General features: G+C 44.8%; 1 protein-coding gene across 6 annotated transcripts in view; it reads right to left on the bottom strand.

Moving 5' to 3' along the window:
• The window catches only part of MITF (melanocyte inducing transcription factor), a 163,128-nt gene that overhangs the window by 116,852 nt on the left and 19,176 nt on the right, over positions 1-27,100 (bottom strand). The window lies entirely within an intron of this gene.

Genomic DNA, 27,100 nt, shown 5'->3' with positions numbered 1-27,100 from the left:
TTTGCCAACAAAAGTGGTAATGTAGACAAAAGCCCAAGTGGCCTGCTATTGCTATTATGTCCGTCTCCTTCCCTTGGTGAAGCGCGCTGTCACGAGAAATACCAGATTGCAGATCCCCAAATTTCAAAATTAGTCAGTTGTAAATTTGCTATTTCAATCTCCAAAAGGCAGGAGTTATTAAATAACTGTGCAGTCAGCTGCCTCCTGTTTCTCGTGATAAAGACTATGGGACACATTCATCTGGGGCTTTCATAGAAAAAGTGTTTGCGTCTAAAAGGACAAGTTACACTGAGTCAAGTTCTCTTCCTCAGAAGGACTTTTGCCTTGAGGCAATCGATAGGTAACGCTGACCGAAGAACGAGCTACATTGTGAAATACTATCTTGATTGAGATCATTGTCATCCAATTCATCTGCTGGAAATATGAACTTCGTGGAAGAAATAGAGGAGACATGAAATTGGTCCTGCTAGTGAAGGCAGGGGGCTGGACTCGATGACCTTTCGAGGTCCCTTCCAGTTCTAGGAGATTGGTAAATCTCCAATTATTACCTATTACCTTTATGAAGGCAGATGGAGAGAATGAATGGGATACGGAGGGACTGATGGAAAGAGACAAATATTCATAGAAAGGGGCACAGAAAGTTAAAAATGATGAGGAAGACGACAAATGAAGAGTGAAGAAACAGTGAAGGAAAGCAGGCAACAGAGAGCGAAATGGTAAACAGAAGAAGCAAGAGAGACTAGTACAAAATGCTCAGTTAAGGTGATGAAGTCTAATGGCCAGGTCATTTGGTCTGGCTGAGACCTACGCTCAGCACAGGACCTGAGGGGAGTATGTCTTTGGTGAAGGAGTAAAGGTGGCTTGGCACTACATTTCCCTCCCCCACCCTCAATCCTGGGAGCAGTAAGAGAACAGTATGGCTGCTGGTGTAAGTTAGAAGAGCCTCAGGACTGCTCTAAATTATGTAGGCTGCAATGACACTCCACCACCACGCTCCTAAAGACTGTTCCACCAACCCAGAATTGCCAGGGTGCGAGATGCCAGCCCCCATCTGCTCCCACATGAAGACGACAGCATAGAGCTGGTTGAGCAACAACAGGAACTCCCCTGCACAAGGAGAATTGCCAGGTGCCCACGTAGGGCAGCATTCCCGCTCCTTTGTGCCACTGGAATAGCACAAAAAGGCCAGACCAGGGGCTGAAGATCTGGCCTCAGCTTCACAACTGATTCCCTGATTTGTCAAGCAGAGCATGAATAAAGCCCTTATGTTCTTATGAAGGGAGATATTTTCTCCTGAAATGGTTCTTTATTCGATATGATCAAGATGCAGACAGGCACACTGTAACAGCTTTGGAGGGGAAAAGACGGGGGGTTGTCGTAACAGCAACCATAAAGATCTGAATCGGTGTCCTAGGAGTGGCCTAAAAGGGTGGGAAAGAGGGAAGTCGTGATCGTGAGAAGAGCTTTACTGAAGGAGAGAACAAATAAAGGAAGGTACTGCTGAAGGAGAGAGGGATAGGGGCTGCTGAAGGAAGGACAGACAACGAGACAGATGGAGAGGATTGTGAACTGAGGGGAGTGCTGGGTTCTGAAAAGAAAGAAGGAAGAGAGGGTACCATGGAAGGAAATGGAGAGGGCAGGGCAGGTGCTCAAGGCTGAAAGGGGGGAGGGATAGCTCAGTGGTTTGAGCACTGGCCTGCTAAACCCAGGGTTGTGAGTTCAATCCTTGAGGGGGCCACTTAGGGATCTGGGGCAAAAACTGGTCCTGCTAGTGAAGGCAGGGGGCTGGACTCAATGACCTTTCAAGGTCCCTTCCAGTTCTAGGAGATTGGTATATCTCCAATTATTACCTTATTACCTTTAAAGTAACGAGGTTTGTTTCCAGACAGAAAAACAGGCAGTGGTTAAAGGTTAGGACATTAGGGGGAGCTTATGCCATGACCTCTGGCTTTTAGCCAAAGAGAGAGAGATGGTCTCTCTCACACCATTTATTTATCCCTGGAGTACAGGGACCAAAGGAGTGATCCCAGAAAAAGGAGTGTATGAGGCAGAGAGAGAGAGAGAGAGAGAGGAAAGAAATGAGGGGGTTTGCTGATGGAAGAAAACAAAAGAAAGAAGGGAAGGGACAACTCTCCTTCATGTCGCTTCTCAATCACCTCCCACTCCTCTCCTGCCCTAGACAACAAAATTATTTGCCTAGCCTCCACTTCTGCAAAGCCAACCCCTCCCCTCCTCCAGTTCTAGCAATGAAGGAGCACCAGGAGCTCACCTGTGCCAACAAACCTCCCACTGGACACCTCACATCCCTGTGTCCTTCAGCCTCTGGGTCCTCTTTCTACCCAGAAAATAGAACGGCTATTCCTAGCTCTTTTGGCCACATGTAACTCATGCATGTTGTACGCAAAGAGATTTATAATTTTCAAAGACTCTTTCAGCCAGAAACTATGGCAGAACAGACCTTTCTCCCTCCTCCTCCCACGCCTTAGGCTTTTGATAAGAGCAGAGCAGCAGGCGTTCCATGAAGCTGCCTTTTTTGTTTCCACTTCATAAATTGCTTCCCTATGTACCATATCCATGAAATCAAACTATATGGTAGGAATGAGCTTTCTAAATATTTATGACATGTTTAAAAAAAAAGCTGCAAGAGGAATTTATGACTCACCAAGGAATTGCTAATCTACGACTGCTCTTCATAAATTATTAAATTTGTGTCATGTTTCAGAAATAATGTTAAGATTTTAAACAATTATCTTGGACCTACAGCATGCAGGCCAAGAGATCAATATCACTATGTGTCACCACAGTTACTGACAGAACAAAACAGATAAACAGCCTTCTGTTGGAGATAGAAAATATCAAGTTACCTAGAGAGCTGGATGCTACCCAGGCACTGCTGTTATAAAAAGAGAAGCTAACCTTAAACTATAATGCAGTTATTGACAAAGTATTGTTTCTGTACTCTCCATATTTATAATCCATATAGTGCACAATTAAAGGCATTCATACAGTCTTGCAAGCAGTCCTAAGAATTACAGGCGTTTATAAAATATGCAAAATTGTTTGCAGATTTCCAAGAGTGCAGCGTTATGCCCTCCCATCTCATTTACTTCTAAAAATATTTGGCACAAGAAAAGAAAATGCCTATATTGTAATTCAATCAGTAGACTGACACTAAACTCTAAAAGATATTACCTCACCCACCTTGTCTCACACAACTTCTCTGATCTAGCCTGTCTGAATCGGTGGTTTAAATTAGGCACAAAAACAGAGAAAATCTCGGGCTTTTCTATGTCTCTCAATATCTTCCAGCCTTTCAAATGGGGAGATCCCACAGAATTTTAGGGACAAATTTTGCTCCCAGTTACACATGTGCAACTCTATATAAATCTACTGATGTAAGTCTATGAGGGGGCATTGGTTGAGATGTTATCCCTTTAGCCAGTAGTTCTTTCCTAAACACCACTTTGTGACATGTATTAAGAGATGGACATGAACCAGAAGAGCAGATCTAAATATTTGACACTCAGTATTTGAGGGAATGTTCAGAGCTGGATTGAATTTGGGTCCCAATCTTTGGGAGTCTCACCCACTCCTGAACATGCTATGTTTTGTTTTGAGTAACTAGAATGAAAACTCCTTTTTAAAACTGTATGTTATCTGACATTTTAACTGTACTGCAAATGATTTCATGGCATGGAACAGTTGGGCAGAAAAAGGCCTCTCTTTTGAATATGAAGAACTGTCAGGAATGCAAGATCCTGTTGGGATCCAGGAAGTGGGTGGGCAGAAGCCCACTCACTGCTAAAGGACCTCCCCCCAAGCCTAAGGGGAGGATCCACAGCCTAAGGGGATTCCAAGTGATTGCGGGGTCAGGAACGCAAGATAAAGGGCAAAATTCTGATTTCAGTGAAGTCAGTGACAATTTTACTACTGACTTCACTGGGGCCAGGAAGGCACCCAAAGTGCTGTTTGAGGTCTTTGCAATTATACTTTAAAAAAAAAAAAGTTTAAATCAATTGGTAAATATGATCTATAGCAATATCATCATAAGTGAACCTGGTAGCACTTCTTGATACCAAGGAAATGGAACATCTAGAACAGGAACATAGGAATTGCTACAGCAACACAGAGTCCAGTATCCTCTTTCTGACAGCAGCCAGTACCAAATGCTTCAAAAAAAGTTCCAGAAACTAAATAGTACTGTAAACTCTTATAGGGTAACCCGCCTACAGAGGAAGCTTCTTCCCAGCCTTCCCCTGCACCACAATTGCATATGGGTTAGACTAGTATCTCAAGTGTGAGGTTTGCTTACTTTCTACAAAAGATATTCTATTTTAGCTCATGTAGCTGTGGCATTGTCATTATCTATTTAAGCGTGTAATCCTATTAGTCTCTTGGTCACAATATCTAGTAGCAGTGAGTTCCACACATCAAAAAATATATATACTTTCACATATGGCATGATTAATCAATTTTAAAAAATTTGCCTTTAAATGTCATGCAGTGTCCTATTTTATGTTTTCTTGTAATAAAAAGGACAAGAGAAGCAACATTCACTATTTTATGCACATCTTATGGTCCCTCTTATTCATCTTTCTAAATCATGATCTGTTTAGAGAAGAATACAAATAAGTATTTTTGCACTCAAACAACCCACTCAAACTGAAAGTTTGTGACATTTAGAAGTTTTTGTAGCATTCTGTTGCCTAAGCAACAGATCTTCTCTTCAATTACAAGAAATGCATGTACGTTGTTTAATTTACTGCCTTAAAAAAATTTAAAAAAAAATAATCCAGATTCCAGAAGTACAATCACACATTTATTATGAATTATTTGCAGAGCAAGGATCAGAGCCCCATTGTGTCAAGCACTAGATACATATGTAACAGAGACAGTCTCTGCCTCAAAGTTGTCTTACAGCAGACAACATTCTGTATTCCTGCAGTATTTTGAAGGTCTTTTTGGGAGAATCTCATCTGAGCAATTAAACTGAACTTCTGTGTACATCAGAGTCATCAAAAACTATACATACATGCCCAGAATGATCCTTATAACATAGAAGCTAATAGGAAAATTATCTTTTGCTTAAATGACTTCAGCATCTAGTAAACAGCTATGAAGGCTGGGAAGTGCGGCCCCCAAAAACTAACTCATATTTCTGTATTTAGACATTTACACACTTTGACTAATTGGGTTTATGGGGCTACAACATCCTCTTCTGCATAATAGCACGGAAGAAACAAAACTGCCGAGGGAAAAAAGGCAATAAAGAAATCCACAACACAGAGAGATATGCCATAACATCCATTGATAATCCACATGATTGAAAACCACAGCAGAGATGGCCAAAAAGCAATGATCAAAACCCCAAATGCTCAGATGTTCTGTGGTATCTATGGGTATGTCTACACTATGGGATTATTCCGATTTTACAGAAACCGTTTTTTTAAAACAGATTGTATAAAGTCGAGTGCAAGCAGCCACACTAAGCACATTAATTCGGCGGTGTGCGTCCATGTACCGAGGCTAGCATCCATTTCCAGAGCGTTGCACTGTGGGTAGCTATCCTGTAGCTATCCCATAGTTCCCGCAGTCTCCCCCGCCCATTGGAATTCTGGGTTGAGATCCCAGTGCATGATGGGGCAAAAACAGTGTCGCAGGTGATTCTGGGTGAATGTCGTCACTCAATCCTTCCTCCGTGAAAGCAACGGCAGACAATCATTTCACGCCCTTTTTCAACTGGATTGCCCTGGCAGACGCCATAGCATGGGAACCATGGAGCCTGTTTTGCCTTTTGTCACTGTCACCGTATGTGTACTGGATGCTGCTGACAGAGGCGGTACTGCAGTGCTACACAGCAGCACTCATTTGCCTTTGCAAGGTAGCAGAGACGATTACCATCCCTATTGCACCGTCTGCCATTGTAAATTGGCGATGAGATGATGGTTATCAGTCATTTTGCACCGTTTGCATTTGGAAATTGGCGATGACGGTTATCAATCCTTTTGTACCGTCTGCTGCTGTCATGGGTGCTCCTGGCTGGCCTCGCTGAGGTTGGCCGGGGGCGCATGGACAAAAATGGGAATGACTCCCTGGGTCATTCCCTTCTTTATGTTTTGTCCAAAAATAGAGTCAGTCCTGCCTAGAATATGGGGCAAGTGTACTAGAGAACCAGAGAGCACAGCCGCTCCATGTCAGAGCCCCAGAGATCCCGCAGAAATGATGAGCTGTATGCCATTCTAGGGGGTGCCCCTGCAACAACCCCACCCATTGCTTCCCTCCTCCCCCAACCCTCCTGAGCTACCATGGCAGTGTCCCTCCATTTGTGTGATGAAGTAATAAAGAATGCAGGAATAAGAAACACTGACTTTTAGTGAGATAAAATGAGGGGGAGGCAGCCTCCAGCTGCTATGATAGTCAAGGCAGTACAGAATCTTTTTTCTTTAGACATGAAGGGGGGGCTGATGGAGCTCAGCCCCCAGTTGCTATGATGAGGACGGTTACCAATCCTTTTGTACCACCAGCCGGGAATGATCGGGAGTCATTCCTATTTTTACCCAGGCGCCCCCGGCCGACCTCACCGAGGCCAGCCAGGAGCACTCACGGGCTGATGACGACGATGGATACCAGTCATATTGTACCGTCTGCCACCGGGAAGGGGATGCTGGTGTTCAGCGCTGCAGCACCCCGTCTACCAGCAGCATGCAGTAGACATAGGGTGACATTGAAAAAAGGCGAGAAACGATTTTTTTCCCCTTTTCTTTTGGGGGGGTGGTGGGAAGGGTGTAAATTGACGACATACACCCTGAAACACCCGGGAAAAATTTTTGACCCTTCAGGCATTTGGAGCTCAGCCAAGAATGCAAACGCTTTTCGGAGACTGCAGGGACTGTGGAATAGCTGGAGTCCTCAGTACCCCCTCCCTCCCTCCATGAGTGTCCATTTGATTCTTTGGCTTTCCGTTACGCTTCTCACGCAGCACTGTGCCGAGTCCCTGCTGTGGCCTCTGTCTATCATAGACTGGAGATTTTTTCAAATGCTTTGTCATTTCGTCTTCTGTAACGGAGCTCTGATAGAACAGATTTGTCTCCCCATACAGCGATCAGATCCAGTATCTCCTGTACGGTCCATGCTGGAGCTCTTTTTGGATTTGGGACTGCATCGCCACCCGTGCTGATCAGAGCTCCACGCTGGGCAAACAGGAAATGAAATTCAAAAGTTCGCAGGGCTTTTCCTGTCTACCTGGCAAGTGCATCCAAATTCAGATTGCTTTCCAGAGCAGTCACAATGGTGCACTGTGGGATACTGCCTGGAGGCCAATACCGTCGATTTGCGGCCACACTAACCCTAATCTGACATGGCAATACCGATTTCAGTGCTACTCCTCTCGTCGGGGAGAAGTACAGAAATCAGTTTAAAGAGCCCTTTATATCGATATAAAGGGCCTCATTGTGTGGACGGGTGCAGGGTTAAATCGGTTTAATGCTGCTAAATTCGGTTTCAATGCGTAGTGTAGACCAGGCCTATATGTTGCACGGTCATTCAGCATGTGCGATAGCCACCAGCCAGGCTGAACTGCACTGAAGTGCACCATCCAGAGTTCTAGCTTTCTGCTGTCTTTGGAGCCACAACGCATGTTCTTTATCCACGTGCTTCTTAAAACTACAGATTTATACATTACACTTCCATAAAGTACACATACCACAGAGAGCAAATCACTGCTGTTCTAAGCAGCATTTGCAACGTGAAGAATTGGAGCACTTTTCAAGCATAACATACAGAGTACTTTGCCTGCTAAAGGCCATCATACTAGAATGCCTTGTGCATCCCATCTGTGGGACATCTCCAGACATCTGAAAGGAGGCTATGGTCTGTGGAAATATGGGCTCACTGGAGACTATGGCAATCCTCCCCCCCTCCCCCCAATCAGTAGAATTTTTCCAGCCCTTCGTAACTAAGGGGTACTTTAGGCTGACTGTTACACAGACGATCTCCTGAGCTTTAACCTTAGGGCTTGTTTAAGACTTAGCTACTTAAAAATGGATCTTTTTGTATTACATATAGGCCTAAATAATGTGTCTTGTACTTACCAGGAGCAGAACTTCCTCTGAAGAAATTCCCAGGGCCTAACTGAAAGCAGGTGATTCAGACTGTGCTGTAACCACTACTGCTAAAACTAAGATTTACCTAAGTGTGGTGAAAGTCCCTCCCATATTCTTTTACTGAGATTGACAGAGTAAGAAAGTGCGAAGGCCACACCTGCGTTCTAGCCTCTGTTTGCATCTGACAGTGGTGGATCTATCAGGAGTGCTAGGAAACTAGCATTAACTCGGGGTCAAAGCAAGCCAGAGTCTAGATCCATCGAAGTTCTGAAAATCTTAAAAAAGTATTTTATCGTGGCTGTTTTTCACCCTTATTTCCGCTTCTCAGTGAGACTCTTCTTCCCAGTTCAGTATAGTAAACCAAAACACTCGTCCTCCTGGTGAGCAGCCCGCCTTTGAATTTCTTTGGCTTGTTCAAGTGATCCATCCATCCCCTGTCGCTGTTCAGCTTAAGACTCTTTTTAGCACACAGTCCATATAGTATTTTTTTTAGTTCATATTTTATTGTTTGACTAACAATACTCAGAGCTCTGTTCACCATTCTTTACTCAGGCAGAATTCCCACCATTAGAGTCAATGGGCGTTTTGCCCAAATAAGGGATGGTAAACAGAGCAATAAGCGTGTAGGGTAACGAAGCAATGAGACAACCGTTCATAAGCCGAATATTTTTGGTAAAAACATAACGCATCAAAGAGCGGGGGTCAGCTTATGAACGGGTCTACACCAACATTTGATGATTTTAAAAACTCTATGGAATCATTGAATTGAATATCTAATACACTGTCGTTTTGTTTACCTGGAGCATCTGCAGGCATGGAGCCCCTCAGCTTCCTGTGGCCGCGGTTCGCCGTTCCCAACCAATGGGAGTTACGGGAAGTGGCTAATGAACAAGTATATATGGTATATTTAATAGTGTTTAACTGACTGTAGAACTACTGCTCCCGAACATGTATGGAATAGATAGTAACTTTCAAATGCTCCACTCAGTCAGTTTGTTGTTGTTTTTAAAAAGCTCTGTAAGCACTTGGAGGTATTACTGATGCCCAAATCCTGCTTGCTTCACTCATGTTAACACTACACATTGGGGCTTCAATCGAACAAGTCAACTCAGTTAAAGCAAACAAGCTCTGGCCCTAAATTTTTCTGTAGCTCAATGCTCACCATGCCAGGGAACCTTGTTCCTGAGGAGTTCTCTCTTTTACGCTCGGCTACAAGGTTCCAGCTGAAAATGTCAACTGTTTTCCCCCAAACAATGCAACGTTGGGAAGCAGTTAACCATAAAAGGAAAGGGTTATCAAAAAAGCATCGTTAGAGTTCAACAATAGCTAATACGGAGAATAAATGGATATTCTGTTGTTCTCATTCTTGCCAGCAAGGGTTGCTGTTTACCAGTGGAATAGCTAAAAACGAAGAAGAATAAAAGGAACACTGTTCAGTTTCACTGCTCTGTTCGTATCATCAGGCCCCCCCTCCTCCAGAAGAACTGTTTGGTTCATCCGTTTAAACTCACCGTGTAGCTTTTTTAAGTGCTTTTTGATAAATGTCTTGAAAACACAAGGGTTGTATATTATTTCCTGTAAGAACTGAAGAGACATGTGATCTTTTGCAGGGTAGATAAGCATACGGCAAATGCTTGTGGAGAAAATTTGTGTGGGGAGATAACGGCACAAAACTATTCTTAGCAACAGTTTCTGGTTGTTTAACTCCCCTGGCACTGCACTTGAAACGTACCCTAACTCATATGTGCTTTAAAGGCTGTGAAAGAATACTATTTTGAGTCGTGTTTTACACCACCAAAGCATTTCTCTCAAGATTTATACCTTTCGGTTTTCTTTCATACTAAAACAACAATACAATTAAAGAGGAAAACTGACAGCCAAACCAAGGAAATTCTGAATTTAGACAGCTTTCCATTCCAATAGCAGGAAAGGAATAGAGTCTAGAGAGGTTAGGGCACAGAAGTGAGAATCGGGGGTCAACAATTTCTTTGCTGGTTGTGTTACTAAATCACTGAGACCCTGATTCAGGGGTATATCCCTAGTCAGCAAAGCACTTAAGCACATGCTTAAAATTTCAGGGATTAGGTTTCATGGGAATTTAAGATTTGGTTAAAGTTAAGATTGTGCTTGAATGCTTTACTGAATTGGAACCTGAATGCCTTTGAGTGAGACACACAACTGCACTGTGTCTCCATTTCTCCGTCTGTAAATATGCATAATACTACTACTTCAATATAGGCAACGTGAAACTCATTAAAAAACAGTAAAGTACTTAGCCATCTTTAGCTGAAAAGTATAGCACACAGCACAGCTGTGTCTAAGTATGTTTTGGTGTACAAGATAAGAAGTTTCCTTAGGCACAATGGAGTGAAACAGCAGAGCGGCTGCCTGAGCTCAGGCATTCTAGATGTAAAATAATTTTAATGCATGCTGTTAATGTTTCATTGCTATAGTTTCTTTCAACTGTTGTATAAAATATTTTGAGGAAGGCAGTTTTTGAAAGGAAATTTTTCAGGAATTTTATTGGTGTAAAAGCTTTGTGGTGCCCATTTTTAAACATAAAGGAGATTACACTGTGTGCTAATTATTGCCCAACAAGCGTATGTCGCATGCTAGGAAAGCATGACAGAAGATTACTGAAGAGTATCTGCATAGGACTGTTGAAATTTGGAAGGGTCAGTATGAATTTATGCTGGGAAGGAGTACAATTGATACCATATTTGCTCTATGGCTCCTCAAAGAAAAAGGTCAGAGAAAGAGATGGCAACTGGTATGGTCTTTGGAGGACTTCAAGAAGGCACACAATGATATACCAAGAGAATTAGTTTGTGGAGCTTGTGACAGTCAGGTATGGCAGAAGGATATATCCGTCTTAATCAGGGGTGGGCAAACTAAGCCCGTCAGGGCTTTGGATCCAGCTCATGGGATTGCCAGCGCCCTGGTGCAGCAGGGCTAAGGAAGGCAGAGCGGGGAGGCAGGCAGAGGGCTCTGTGCGCTCCCCTTGCCTGCAGGCACCACCTCCCACAGCTCCCATTGGCCGGGAACGGGGAACCACGGCCAATGGGAGCTTTGGGGGAGGGAACCACAGGCGAGGGCAGCGCACAGAGCCCTCTGCTCCCCCCTCCCCCATGGGCTGCGGGGACGTGGTGCCAGACATTTCCAGGAGTGGCGCAGGGCCAGGGCCAGGAGCCTGTCTTAGCCCTGCTGCGCCGCTGCCACCCCGGAGACGCTCAAGGTACACAACGCTGGGCCGCAGCCCGCACCCTGAATCCCTTCTGCACCCTGCACCCCAACCCCCTGCCCTGAGCTCCCAACTCCCTGCCCTGAGCCCCCTCCCACAACCCCTCCTAAAAAATAATATATGGAGATATACCTCTCTCATAGAGCTGGAAGGGACACCAAAAGGTCATCAAGTCCAGCCCCCTGCCTTCACTAGCAGGACCAAGTACTGATTTTTGCTCCAGATCCCTAAGTGGCCCCCTCAAGGATTGAACTCACAACCCTGGGTTTAGCAGGCCAATGCTCAAACCACTGAGCTATCCCTCCTGCACCCCAACCCTGTGCCCCTAGCCCCTTCCTGCACACCAGACCACCTCCCACACCCTACACTCCCTCCCACACCCCAACCCCAGCCACAACCCTACATGCAATTTCCCCACCCAGATGTGGCCCTCGGGCCGAAAAGTTTGCCCCCCCCCGGTCTTAACCAAGATACATATAATGGAGTGCCCACCTTATGGGGCTACAGCAGAGAATTTCCACTAAACTTTGGCCTGAATCATTGGTCAGCAGTGAGCCCTTTTGTGTTTGTGGTCCTCATGGACACAACATACGATGGGAGCTGCCTTGGATTGCTGATCACTGACGACTTAGTGATAGGTATGGAAGACACTGAGACCCTGCCAACCAACTTTGAACAGTGGCAACTCAATTTTGAGCAGGCAGGACTTAGAGTGAACATTGGTAAGTCTGAGGCTTTGAAAGATGAGGGAGGAGTACCTACCATCAAGGATATTATAGGCAGAGAGCTCAGAAGAGTGAAAGAATTTAAATAGCTAGAATCAGTGGTTGCCAACAATGCTGCCCTCCTGAGCAATGTCCCCAATCATACCAAAGCCGCTAATGCAAATGGACGACACTGACCCCAGCTGTCTGTGATAAAAAGATGCCAATCAAGTTAAACGGTAGAGTATATAAAATTGTAATTTGGCCCATCATAATGTATGGAACACAGACTAGGCCAGTCACAAGAACATCAATCAGTAAGCTCTTCACTACAGAAATCAAGATGTTGTGATGGTCAAATGGTTGGACACGCCATGATAGGAAGTGAAATGAAGTTGTAAGGGGCCTAATGTAGGTTGCCCCAACTGAAGACACGATGAGGGAGATAAGGCTACACTGGTATGGACATGCCCAGCGGAGACCCGAGAGCTACACTGGTAGGATGGCCCTTGCAAGGGCTATGGACAGACGATAACCACATGGGAGGCCAAAGACTCAGTACATAAATCAGACATTAGCAGGCCTTAGAGAGACCAATTTGCATGACAGCCAGGTATAGAGTCATGAGTTTTGAAAGAAGTCTCTGACCCCAAATAGAAAAAAAGAGTGGAAAGAAAGAAGAATAAGACTTTTTGAAAGGAAAAAGGAAATAAACTCATGAACTTTCTGCTATCAGCTGTGCACTCCAAGGGTGCCTCAGAGCACTCTGGTGCATCTTCAGTGACAAAGCAGCACTGGCTGGACTAGAGACTCAGCCATCATAGGAAAAGCATATTCTTTAGATTATAAGCTCTTCAGGGCTATGTTTGTACAGCACCAAGCACACTGGGCCCACAATTCTGACTGTGACCTTTGGGTACTACCATAATATAAACTATTTAGTATAAGCAGTCGTGCCAAACTGAATAAGAACACTGCCTGCAGCACACGGCAATCTGCAATGCATTATAAGATCCTAATGAAAACCAGCTCACAGTAGTAAAGAAGGAGACTGTCACATTTAGATCACTGGTTCAAACCTAGCTTACACGAATTAAACTCTTTTCTACCATCTGATGGCTGTTAGGAATTAGACTGAGACCAGTTGATTTCATAACAGACAGGTATCCACATCAGAAAGCCATCAGCACACCTGGCACTGAGACCGTTCCTGGCAGTCACAGAATCAGAGAGGTCAAGGAGTGGATGGGCACTGACTGTGAACTACTCTCATCCGTACAGGTGGTTCCTCCAGCTCAAGCCTGAGACACTGCTACTGCCTCCAAGCTACAGGAGTTCTGTGAACAGAGACAGAACTTACTGTTCTGGCAACCCAGCATCTTTCACCGTCACTAATTCATGTTTTAAAACTTGCCCTAACACTGTAACTAATTCTTTAAAATGGAGTGGTTTGCAGGAGAAGAACCAGTGTGATGAGAAATCTGTCCCTGGCTTTAATGATTCTCATTGACTTCAGTGGCTTTTGGATCAGGCCCTCATAACTGGCCAGTTCCTACTCATTTGGACGCAGGGGATCTCCTCCCACCCCCGACCTTGTAGCAGCCTGCATGTCACAGGGAACTGAGGAAACACTTTTCCAGTCAATTAAACAGTCTATTGCAATATTAGTTTATGTAACAGAAAATGTTAATATCCTTCTCTACATCTTGTGAGCCATACCACAGCATCAGTTTTTAAACACAGTCCCCACTACAACCAGCGTAGAGTTCTGTTTAAAAGCTGATGGCACCAATATCCTTCTATATTAGGGGAAACAGAAAATATTTTTTCCTCTAACCCATCCTCATGACAACAGTAAAAAATACCCTTCAGTAACCCGCATGTGTCAGCAAGCTTCATTTCAGCCCAGAATGTTTGGTATAACAGTTATTTCACAAGCCTCTGGCGCGACTGCAAATCCTGGCAATCTCATATACATTTCCTTTGATTACAAAACCAACTTTAGAGCTATCAGAAATCTTTCACATTTGAAACTTAACACTTCTAAATTTAGAGTGTTACTTAGATTACAAATTTACCTTTTTCTTTCTGACACAGCACAAAATAAAAAAAAAGCAGTATTACCACAGACCATCAGGCAGCCTGTCAAAAATGAAACAATGGAAAAGGTTATGTTCTTGGAAGATGGGAGTGCATCCTGGTACTGAGAGGAAGTTCTTGCTTTAGGATTCTATGCTAAATCACTCTGTTCTGTGCTTTACTCCGTGTAAATGCTGTTACATACCAAGATCACATGGTTGTGAGCTTTAACTTGATGATGTCAGTAAAGGGCTGAGAGTCTTGGGTAATACAGCTGCATAAAAACGCAAAGGAGCACTGTATTCACAGAAAGAATCAGAACAGCATTTATGTACCTGTTCTGAATGTATCCTCATGTTCTGTTTCACAGAATGTTTTTACATTGTGGACACAAAGGAACATTTTCAGAATGTCTTAAGAGGTGTTCTGTTTATTCTCTAACTTTCCTTTGATTTAATCCAGCCATTAGATTAACAAAATTTTACTGAAGGCTAAAGAGAAAGCCATGTTCTAGTCATCTGTGCCAATACTGGGAGCCAGGAACTACACAGTTGTCATCACAGCTCTGACACCGATTCCCTTTGTGGAATCAACCAAGTCACCTATCCTCGCTGCCTCATTTTCCCCCCGTAAAACAGCAATATCATCTCCCATTCTCTGCCACAGAGGAGCACTGAGAAGATCAGACAGTGCTTGTAAAGCACAGCATTTCCCCCTCCTCCTGCCCAAAAAGGATACAAAGCACTTTATAAATGTTCTGTTAGTATATGGGTCTGTAAGCTATTGGTCGGGGCTCAACCCTCCGGCTGGCGGGAGGGGAGCCACACCGACTCGCTCCTTGTCCCCTCTAACTGGTGGGCGGCAAGAAATCAGGGTTAGCACTGTCTCACGTCTTAGGCCCTCCGGATCAGGGGGGCTGAACAGCAATCAGTCTCAACACCTTCAGGCCCTCTGGATCGGGGGGGGGCTGGATAACAACCGTTCAATGTAAGCCCAGGCCCTCTGGAGCAGGGGGCTGGGTAACAGCAGTTCAGTATAAGCCCAGGCCCTCTGGAGCAGGGGGCTGGGTAACAGCAGTTCAGTATAAGCCCAGGCCCTCTGGAGCTGGGGGCTGGGTAACAGCAGTTCAATGTAAGCCCAGGCCCTCTGGAGCAGGGGCTGGGTAACAACAGTTCAATGTAAGCCCAGGCCCTCTGGAGCAGGGGGCTGGGTAACAGCAATCAGTCTCAAGAAGGTTCACAGGTTCAGACCCTCAGGCAGGGGACGAACACAAGGCACACAGTCAATCAGTGTAAGCCCAGGCCCTCAATTAGGGCGGGGCAGCACAATTGCAGTTCTACGCCCAGATCCTTACAGCAGGAGCTGGGCAACACCAGTTCAATATAAACCCAGGCCCTCTGGGGCAGGGGGGCTGGGCAATAGTAGTTTACTACAGCAGTTCAGTTTAGGGCTCAGGTCCTTGCCTCAGGGGCTGAGCAATTACACAGTCAGTAAGCCCAGACCCTCTGGTCAGGGCGGGGCAACAAACCATAGTCCACCGGACTCAGGTCCTGGTATCAGGAGCTGAGCAACGACAGCAACTCAGACTAGCGCAGGCGTCTCTGTCTGCGCTGGGGTGAGGGGGAGACTGCCACCCGTGAGTGGGGTGGCAGGGGGGACACAGGCCCACCCACTCCACTGTGTCCCAGCCCGGGGCCCTATTAGCGGCTAGCACTGCCGCTGGTCAGTGGGGTCCTGCCCGCAACACACCGACATGGGCACCTCGGTGCCTACAGCCTGACAGGGGTCGGCTATCCCCGGGCTACATTCCATTTCCCCCTCTATGGGTACCTGCTCCTCGGTCGCCGTGAGTTCGGACCAGTCCACCGGCATGGGGTCTGCAGGACCAGGGCTTGGGGGCAGGTCCGGCAACTCCTGCGGGAAGTCCGGCCCGGCGGCCTCCGATGGCTCCTCCGGATAACAGCAGGGCGGAAGCGGCGGCGGCGGCTCCTCCTCGTACCGGGCGTGAGGAAGTCCTAGCGGCTGCTCCGGGTTCCGATGCCGGGGAAGTTCCGCGGGTTCCTCATCGTACCGGGCGCGGGGCAGTGGGGGCCAGTCCTGATCGCCGCCTCGGGTCCTGGGGGGGTTCCCAGTCTGGAGCTCCCGCCGGCACATCTGCTCACGGCGGTGGCTGGCTCCTGACTGAGCTTTGGCGTTCTCTTTTTCTACTTCCTGCCCCGCCCCTTGACTTCCGGGGGGCGGGAACAGGAAGTGGTGACTCAGCCCACTCGGGCGTCTGGGAGGGGGCTCCCTCTGCTGGGCAGGAGGGGAGCCACACCGACTCGCTACAGGGTCCAAAAAAAAAAAAAAAAAAATCTAATCCAAAAAACAACACACCTTCAGGAGCCAAATAAATAAAGAGAATGAATCTTGGATGAAGATACAAATTGGCTTTAAAAAAAATTTAAACAACATATAGAAAGTATTAAATAATAATACACCCCCTGTTGCATGTAAAGACCAATATTAATGGCAATTTTGTCATGAGACACACCTAGATAAATGCCAAATCAAAGCCAGCAGTTATGACAGAGAGGATGACTAATGCCAGATCTAAAGCAAGACATCATGTAGTTTTCATATGGCCTCAAAGTAGAGTTATATTTCTTTGAACGAGAAGTCCCAGCTAACGTCAGTTTTTCCCTTCAGCTTTGCATTACATGGCGCATTTACCCAACCAGCGTAAGTGCATGGAGTCTTGGATTTCCTAACGATAACCTGCTTTGCAGCTACAATGAGTAACTAGGACCATCCAAATAGCCTAATACAAGTAAATGGAGGAATGATTATATATCAGTTCCCAAAATCTTGGAAAGATTTTGCAGGCACCGTTCCAATCGTTTCGTAAATTTATGGCAAGAGAACAGAATGTGAAGCAGGTTGGCATGTTGCTGCCAACACACTGAGCATTTGCTATGATTCGTTATCCCAGCCTTGAGGAGCTGTTCAAAGGTCTAATAAAAGCTATTTAAGATCTGGCTTTGAAACAAGCATAATGAGAAGGAACTAGAGGTGTCAAATCCGCCCCATCTTCCTTGTTATTTGTATTAAGCCAGCACCAAAACGCCCCTTTTAGCAAGAAGCTGCTTTGTGCTAGGTACCATACAAAGAGATGGACCGTCTTAGTCCACTGCTCCAATCTTCACACACACTTTATATATAGAAAAGACCAGGGGGAAGGAATATAAAATACCAACTGAGTTGTCAAGAAAATGATAATACCTACCCCTTATACCTGGTTTAAGATCTACTGATGAAAATCACTGTATCTTGTCAGTTCTAGGGGTTTTTTTGTGTGTATATTTTAACATCTATGTCCAATCCTAGCCTAATTTTTTAATTACTAAAAATCTTGCCATCATTTCTCTCTCTTTTTTGTATTTAACAAATCCAATATGTTTCTATTGTCCTTAAAATACTGTTTTCTGTTGGATTCTCCCTCCCTACCCCACCCTCAAAAAAAAATTTTTCTTGCCATGCTATTGCCGTGAATTTCCCAGTTGGGAAAGAATAAGTGGGTGGGGAAAGTTCATAAAATTTGTTGTGCTGGTGTCATATGATATCTGATGTGTGGGTACGAGCACTGACATATTCTATATAGTTCCTCTCTCTCAATTATACTCTTTGGACCTGAGCCTGAGGGCTCATGAACACCTGCAGCTCTCACTGACTTCATCCAGCTTTCTGTCCATCCCAAATGGACTACAGATGGAAAATCGGATTCCATCGTGGGCAAGCATTTGGACCACAGACACACCCAAATGGAGGTCAATGCCTGAAAATCCAACCTTAACATATAGAATGGTTTGAACAAATGATTATATTTTCATTACTTTTTGTTTTATCATGATGGAGGAAAAATCATGTAGCATCTGATGCAAGAACAAAACATGTAAAACAAACCATCAACCTTAGTCTTCCTATCATAGTAACAGTATTCCCCCTCCCATAAAATTCTCAATCATGTGCATCGTTAACGAGAGCAAACAACGTGATCATATTTCTGTAAGCCTTGTGCTCTCTTTAGACTCAGGGAGACCCTGTGAGGCAACACTAGGCAGTTGTGTTTACATAGCTTGGGAGGCAGAGAGAGCTCAAAGGCCCTGTCTATGTCCAGCAGTTTCCATAAAAATTCTCCTTTATCTTCATTACAATGGACTCTTGTCTCTTCTCTACCACGAAGGACACTAGTCTCTTGTCATGTTGCATCTTAATGTAGGCCCCATTCTTGCATTAGGATCTGCTAGCACGGATCTCTACACCTACATGTACTGCCACTGGCTTGCCATGATGTAGGATCAGGAAAATTTAAGCTCTTAGGATATGGAGTGAAATCCTTGGAAGATGAGGTCAGAATGAATGGCAGAATTCCCTTCAGTGGAGGCAGGTTTTCACCCATGGTCTTTTATTGGTCTGTAAAGACCTAGTCAAATTTGCAGACCTCTATCTATGAACTATTATACAAACAGGGAAAAGAAAAACTGAAAAGCTTACAGCCAGCTACAGGCAAACACTACACAAATGTGCAAGCACAAGTTGCTCTGTGTCACAAATACAGGGTGAACTGCACTTCAGCCCCGTTTTAGTCTCTCAGATGACAGGCTTGGCTTCCTGCACCTCAATTTGGGTGGAACCTCATGGTCCAACCCTCTTAGACTAGATCTCTGGGCTGCAGCCCCTCTGGTTCCCCACCCTGTTAACACAATAGGCCCAACTTCATTAGACATCTGTCAGCCCTTTCCAGGATTGTCTGGCTATGTGGACTCTCTCCTCAGGCCCTATGCTACCAGCACTCCCAGCTATCTTCGAGACACCACTGACTTCCTGAGGAAACTACAATCCATCGGTGATCTTCCAGAAAACACCATTCTGGCCACTATGGATGTGGAAGCCCTCTACACTAACATTCCACACAAAGATGGACTACAAGCCATCAGGAACAGTATCCCCGATAATATCACGGCTAACCTGGTGGCTGAATTTTGTGACTTTGTCCTCACCCACAACTATTTCACATTTGGGGACAATATATATCTTCAAGTCAGTGGCACTGCTATGGGTACCCGCATGGCCCCTCAGTATGCCAACATCTTTATGGCTGACTTAGAACAACGCTTCCTTAGCTCTCGTTCCCTAACGCCCCTAGTCTACTTGCGCTACATTGATGACATCTTCATTGTCTGGACTCATGGAAAAGAAGCCCTCGAGGAATTCCACCGTGATTTTAACAATTTCCATCCCAACATCAACCTCAGCCTAGACCAGGGGTCTCAAACATGCGGTCTCTTCCCGCCCCCCCCCCCACATCATGAACCCCTCATCCACAGCCCTCACCCCACACTGGGCCAATGCACTAGTCCTCATGCGGCCCTCGGGGTCATTTGAGTTTGAGACCCCTGGCCTAGACCAATCCACACAAGCGGTCCATTTCCTAGACACTACTGTGCTAATAAACGATGGTCACATAAATACCACCCTATACCGGAAACCCACTGACCGCTATACTTACTTACATGCCTCCAGCTTCCATCCCGGTCACACCACACGATCCATTGTCTACAGCCAAGCTCTAAGATACAACCGTATTTGCTCCAATCCCTCAGACAGAGATAAACACCTACAAGATCTCTATCAAGCATTCTTAAAATTACAATACCCACCTGCTGAAGTGAAAAAATAGATTGACAGAGCCAGAAGAGTACCCAGAAGCCACCTACTACAGGACAGGCCTAAAAAAGAAAATAACAGAACGCCACTAGCCATCACCTGCAGTCCCCAACTAAAACCTCTCCAGCGCATCATCAAAGATTTACAACCTATCCTTAAAGATGATCCCTCACTCTCACAGATCTTGGGAGACAGGCCAGTCCTCGCTTATAGACAGCCTCCCAACCTGAAGCAAATACTCACCAGCAACCGCACACCATACAACATAAACACTAACCCACTAACCCAGGAACCTATCCTTGCAACAAAGCCCGATGCCAGCTCTGTCCACATATCCATTCAAGTGACACCATCATAGGACCTAATCACATCAGACACACCATCAGGGGCTCGTACACCTGCACATCTACCAACGTGATATATGCCATCATGTGCCAGCAATGCCCCTCTGCCATGTACATTGGCCAAACCGGACAGTCTCTACGCAAAAGAATAAATGGACACAAATCTGACATCAGGAATCATAACATTCAAAAACCAGTGGGAGAACATTTCAACCTCTCTAACCACTCAGTGACAGACTTGAAGGTGGCAATTTTGCAACAAAAAAACTTCAAAAACAGACTCCAAAGAGAAACTGCTGAACTTGAATTAATATGCAAACTAGACACAATTAACTGTGGCCTAAACAGAGACTGGGAATGGTTGGGTCATTACACTAATTGAATCTATTTCCCTATGTTAAGTTCTCCTCACACCTTCTATGGGCCATCTTAACTATCACTTCAAAAAGTTTTTTTACTCCTGCTGACGATAGCTCATCTCAATTGATTAGACTCTTCCTGTTGGTATGCATACTGCCATCTTTTAATGTTCCCCGTTATGTATAAATTTCTCCTGTCTGTGTGTTCCATTCTATGCATCCGAAGAAGTGAGCTGCAGCTCACGAAAGCTCATGCTAAAATAAATTTGTTAGTCTTTAAGGTGCCACAAATACTCCTGTTCTTTTTGCGGATACAGACTAACACGGCTGCTACTCTGAACCCTTTCACTCTGTGAGCTAGCGAGCAGCACGCTGCTTACAGCAACTCAAACCCACCACCTTCCAAAGAAAGCAATATTGATTCACTCCCCACAAGGTACAAAGCAGGTACAGCAAAGGGTAAAAAACAAAAACAAAAAAGGTCTCTACATGCATATACCCCATTACCTACAACTTTCCTTGCAAGCTTAGGTACATTTTATCTAGCCTGGCTAACCCCCATCTGTGACTAGGAGAAGCAGACTGCCCTGCTACCTCTGTCTCTTGTGTGTCTCCCTGCCGGCTATTACAGACACATCCTAGGCCTTGGGAAGAGTAAATGGTTCCCAGCTTGCCTGGCGCCAGGTAGAGGATATGCACCAAGAAACAGTTTCCTCATGTTTCCTCCAGGACGCTTATCTGTGTCCTTGTTTTACCTCTCCTGCTTGGTTCCTTTAACAGCCCCTTTTCATCCAACGCCATAGAAAGCACACAGAGGCAAGGCACACACCTTACTCATTTCCCAGTTTGTCAGACCACAGCAGGCCTTCTGCGCAGATAGCCACACTGGCAGAGATCACGAACAGAGGAGTTTGAAGGAGAGGGAGGGTGCTTAACTCAAATGGACTGGGAGGCTATCCAAGCACAAAGGGCAACATGGTGCAGCTGAGAGGACATGAAGCAGAGAGTGAGAGGAAGAGAAAGGGAGGTGCTGGAAAAGTAGGCTTAAGAGGAATCCAAGGAGCAAGTTGGGCAGTGACTTCATCATAGACAACCTGAGGAAGCCAGGGAAAGGATGAGGATGTAGGGTTATGCTCAGGGCAGCAGTAGCTGAAGAATTGAATAGACTGTACTGTATAAAGACGCTTCGCTCATTTAATTTAGATCGGACAGGAGAGTATAGCAAGCTTTCTGGAGCAGCACTTTAGCATGCAGAATGAAAGCACTTTGTTGTTTGATACGTGTTGGGGGAAAAAACCTCGTGAAACAGGAGGATTCCCCTGTAAACATGCGGGAGTCTTCCTGAACCAGCACAACTTCCAGCTACCTAAACTGAGATCCATGGCGCAAATACAAAGCCACTGGGAAGAAATAAGTTTTAGATTCAGATGAACTGTTCTGGATGAGACTATGGGCTCTGATATAATATACCAGCTATTCTGGCACACCCTCAGAAAAGTATGAATAAGCAGCCTCTCCTAATTGATGTGGAGATCCTGGAGTGGGTAAGTAACTGCACAACAGTTTCATAAATGCCTTCTAAAAGTACTGAATGCAAACAAGAACTCTGACAACAGCTGGCCATTATCAGCCGTGGCTACATGCTCAAGGAATTTAATCCTGTTTGATCTATCTTCTACATTTTATATCTTGCTTGGAGAATGGACAGATAAATTGGAAAACTTAAACACAGTAGCTGCTGGAGACCAATATGCTGTCATTTGTACTTGGAACCATTAGTTAGATTATTAGATCAGGGAACCACTGGATTTAAAAAGTTTGGAAAGTGGTTGATATAGAGAAACTAGCTAGCAAAAGGGATTCCTATTTGACTGCTTAGCTACAGCTTATTAATTACAAAAAGGTCCGGTGTTTAAAAAAAAATTGTCTAAAATTTCCTTTACAAATCTAACTCCCTGACAAAGACATCTTTGAATGTAAGCTCGATAGATGTAAAGGCTGCTAACTCTGACTCCAACTGTCTACGAATGTGTTCTTTGTTTCTATACTGTGGATGAAATTCACCCTCATACTGAGGGCCAACACAAGGCCCGTGCACAATTTAAGTCCCAGTTCAGCCTTATTTCAGGGAATTACATATAGGCTTTATGCTGGCCTTCTGCACAAGGCACAATTTCACCCTGCGTTACGGCCTAAGAGAGAAAATATCTTACGTTTTTAAGGCACAAAGTAAAATGCAAATTATTCTAAATTAAATCAAATGACTATAAAATCAGAAGGGCTGGTTCTGCATACGTATTGCTGTACATTGAGTGACTGGTGAAATGGAGCCATATCTGCTGCAGTGGACTGACAAAAATGCACCCTTGTCCTCTGTGAAGTCTAATAGAATGCAACACCATCAGCAAGGGAGCATTTTAACCAGACAACTTGTGTCCCTGTTCTATAACATACCAGGTAACGAGTTTCTGTAAATGCCTTTGAGTTCATAAAATATCAGGGTTGGAAGGGACCCCAGGAGGTCATCTAGTCCAAGGGTCGGCAACCTTTCAGCAGTGGTGTGCCGAGTCTTCATTTATTCACTCTGATTTAAGGTTTCACGTGCCAGTAATACATTTTAACCTTTTTAGAAGGTCTCTTTCTACAAGTCTATAATATATAACTAAACTATTGTTGTATGTAAAGTAAATAAGGTTTTTAAAATGTTTAAGAAGCTTCATTTAAAAATTAAATTAAAATGCAGAGCCCCCAGAGCGGTGGCCAGGACCTGGGCAGTGTGAGTGCCACTGAAAATCAGCTCGCGTGCCGCCTTTGGCATGCGTGCCATAGGTTGCCTACCCCTGATCTAGTCCAACCCCCTGCTCGAAGCAGGGCCAATACCAAGTAAATCATCCCAGATAGGGCTTTGTCAAGCCTGACCTTAAAAACCTCCAAGGAAGGAGATTCCACCACCTCACGGTAACCCATTCCAGTGCTTCACCACCCTTCTAATGGAAAAGCTTTTTCCTAATATCCAACCTAAACCTCCACCACTGCAACTTGAGACCATTGCTCCTTGTTCTGTCAAGCTCACCTTCCTGTTACTGGATCTGGTTCCCCTGTTTTAGTGACTAATGTATATATGTAAAGGCAAGGATATAGCCTCTGAATCTCCTTTGTGATTCACAGGCAATGTCCACAGGAAGGTGCAAATCCACCTCCACACTCACCTAGGACCCTTGAGCAATGGGAATGGTGTGGTTAATCCACAAAGAGGAAGACTGGATGAGAGGCAGGCTGTTCACGAGATCTGCAGCCTTATGCAGCATGGAGCTCTTAGAGTGAGAGACTAAAGTAATGGTGCAATCAGAGAAGAGCAGCAGCTCTTGGATCTCCCATGCTCTCAGTAAGAAGGGTCCATACGTGTCCCGCACTGGCTACTTCAACCTCCACGGAGCAGCTGCACAGCCCACCAGGAACATTCTTTTCCCCCCACCCAAAAACTTCAGTACATCTCCCCAGCACCCAGCTCAGTTGCTTGGGCCGGAGTCGCATGTGGCCCTAAATTAAATCCAGGGGTCTCAATTCATGGTAGATATCATACACATTTATCAGACAGATTCCTTCACCTTTGGGTCATTATGAACAACACCCCTCCCCCCTCACGTCTAAACCTCCAACTGCCATACACACATTTGTACTAAACCGAGATGCAATGACAAGCCAATTTCCTAAGTGACAATCTCATCTGCATTATTAATTCCCATTCTAATTCAGAACATTCCTTATCCAGGCACTGTGCAATGTTCATTACACATAATCTAATTCCTGCACTATCCTATTTCAATATCACCCATTACTGAACATCTTTCATGTTTTAATTCTCATGGCATTAGATTGGCTGCTCCAAACTAGCACTTTATGAACTCCAGAATAAAAGAGATTAATTACTACATCAGATTTTTGAGTGCAAAACTCTATTAAAAGCCTACAGCAGTGCAAAGGTTAAGATCTTAATTCCACAAGGCAAGCACTGCAGAGTTAAAGTGCCCATGACAGCTTTAAGGTTACTGTCACAGAGCGTCTCACCAGTTCGTGTGGCCTCCGTCACACACACACTAGGTTATCATCGTTCACCAAAGCGTGTATTTATTCTTTTCTTACAATGCAGGCTTACAGCAAGGGGAGGCTTCGCCGCAGTCTTCACTCCCCAGCCCAAACTCACCCCCAGAACTCTCCTTCAGAGGTCCCCTTGCTTCCTGCTTCTTCTTATAGCCTCCCAATTACATCGTTAGCCCAGTGATTACCACCCAGGTGCTCATAATCCCCCAACAGAAAGGTTGGCTGCCTCCAGCTTGGCCTGCAGCCTTTTTCAGGCTGCAGCAACATCAGTGGTCAGGGAGGTGCCGATAGTGCCCGGTCATGGCTTGCAAAGTGAGCAAGATCTCTCAAAAGGATTAGGGTAAAGTGTAGGGAATCTCAGAGGAGCACTGGACCCTAGATATGTAGAGTCTCTGTGTTGCATACATTATAGGTCTGAGGGAACATCCAGCCACGACAGCCAAGCTCCAGTTATGGCACAGATTCATGACTTCCTTTAGATAGAGGAGAACATTTGAGTCCAGACAGTCCCATGAATTCCTGAGTCCCAAAACCTTTTGTTTATAGTGAAGTGCTCCTGGGTGGTACCCACTGAGGGCCTTGCAGAGTATTTTAACATTCATCCATGATCTCCTTTATACATATTGCTGAGCCATGGGCTAAAGGGAGAGAGAGTCTGGGAGCATGGCTCGGGGGAAACAAGATCCTCATTAAATCTAATCATGTGCAGGAAGGATAAAAGAGAAGCCCTGTGGCCATCAATTAGTGCACTGTGTTACTAAATATTTAGCATTTCTATAGCAGTACTTTACATCTCCAAAGCACCTTACAACCAAGGCTCAGTATCCCTGTGAATAGGCAGCAAGACCTACAGATATTGTGGCTTCATGCTTACCATCCACAGCTATGCTCCTGCTTAGAAACCATACAGAAGGAGAAAAACAGTCAGCAGGAGGTCAAGGATGCCAACACTGATACCATCTAAAAACAGAAGTGAAGAGAGACTGTAGAATTTCCCTGTCCTCAATTCTTGCTGGGAGCTTCTCGACAGCTAGTCAAGTCCTCTCCAAAACAATACTGCTTTAGAGAAGAAAACAAACACGGTTAGCTTTCTGCTTGTTTCTCAACAGTTATTGGCAAACTGTAGGGAACAAAACCTTGGATCTGAATATGACGTTTGTTTCCCATACCAGACATTCTGACACTGTCAGCTGACCAGGACTACCAAAAACATGTCAGAGCTTGAAGACAGAGAAGTTCATGCTCATCAATGAGTTGCATAATGGAATGCCAGGCAGAGCCTCTGCAGGCACCACTTACATATCCATTTCTAACATCAAATGGAATCAAACAAGATTGTGCTTTGGCATGGAGTCTCTCTGGACTTTTCTTTGAGGTGATAACTGAGGAACCACCAGAAATCTGTATTGAATTTCTAACATCTGGCAAGTTATTTTATCTGGAAAGATTGAAAGGCCCCCCAGAAGTAACTGAGCAAACTTCTTTAGCGTTCTCTTTTTGAATACAGGCTGGACAGTCTCTAGTCCATAACCCACTGAGACAGCTGAAAACTAGACATTTACTCTCAGTCTGAAGAAAGTTACCGTGAAGTCCTGTAGAAGCCTGCACCTGGAAAAGAACATGTAAGATCAGTCCTACTGCAGCAAGATGGTAATGGATTTTGCTTAACTTGAAGGAGCTTTGTCAAACACTGTCCCATTTGACTTAGAAATTGTTGTCCAAGTTACAAAGAGGCATGTCCTGGTGACAGTACACTGCAACTGAGTGTAGACCAATGATCCTCGGACTGAGACTCACGAGCTGCAAGTAGCTCTTTAATGCATCTCCTGTAGCTCAAGTGATTTAATTATTAACCAATCTAAGTTATTAACCAAATCAGGATGCCTTTACTATATTAATAACCAACTGCAGTTGATAAAATAATAATACCTGGTCATTTTTCTATGAGAAAAATATAAAACTAGTAAATGAAACAATGAACTGACAATACTGTGGATCTTTTGGGTAATGTTAATCGCTAATTTGGCTCCTGAACCACTGAGATCTGAGTATCACTGTTCTACAACAGTAGCACACAAATGGCCAAAGTCCATGTTTGCCATTTTAAAAGTAATTTCTGCTTTCCTGTACGGATGTATAACAGACAAGTTAGCACTGGTGCATCAGAGAACTGGAATATTTTAATCAACAACGTTGAGTTATTATACATACGAAGCAGTAAGATAACATCATGAAAATGAGGTTTGGCAAAGAGGTTGAACAAAGCACTGAAGCACTGCTTATTAAAAACAGCTTTTCTGCACTGGGCATGTCCTCCACAATGTGGTAAAAGTGTCATAGCATATACGGTGTGACACTTTATATCACAATGTGAGACACTATAGCAACCAACTAATCAGTTTGGCAAGTCCTGAACTACCATCTGGAGCAGAGAGATTTGAAGCCATACGTAAACATCAAAAAC

This window comes from Mauremys mutica, chromosome 7, assembly GCF_020497125.1.
Source record: "Mauremys mutica isolate MM-2020 ecotype Southern chromosome 7, ASM2049712v1, whole genome shotgun sequence".
Taxonomy (NCBI): Eukaryota; Metazoa; Chordata; order Testudines; family Geoemydidae; genus Mauremys; species Mauremys mutica.
Note: the sequence above shows the minus strand (reverse complement) of the source record. Positions and strands in the feature narration are given on the sequence as shown.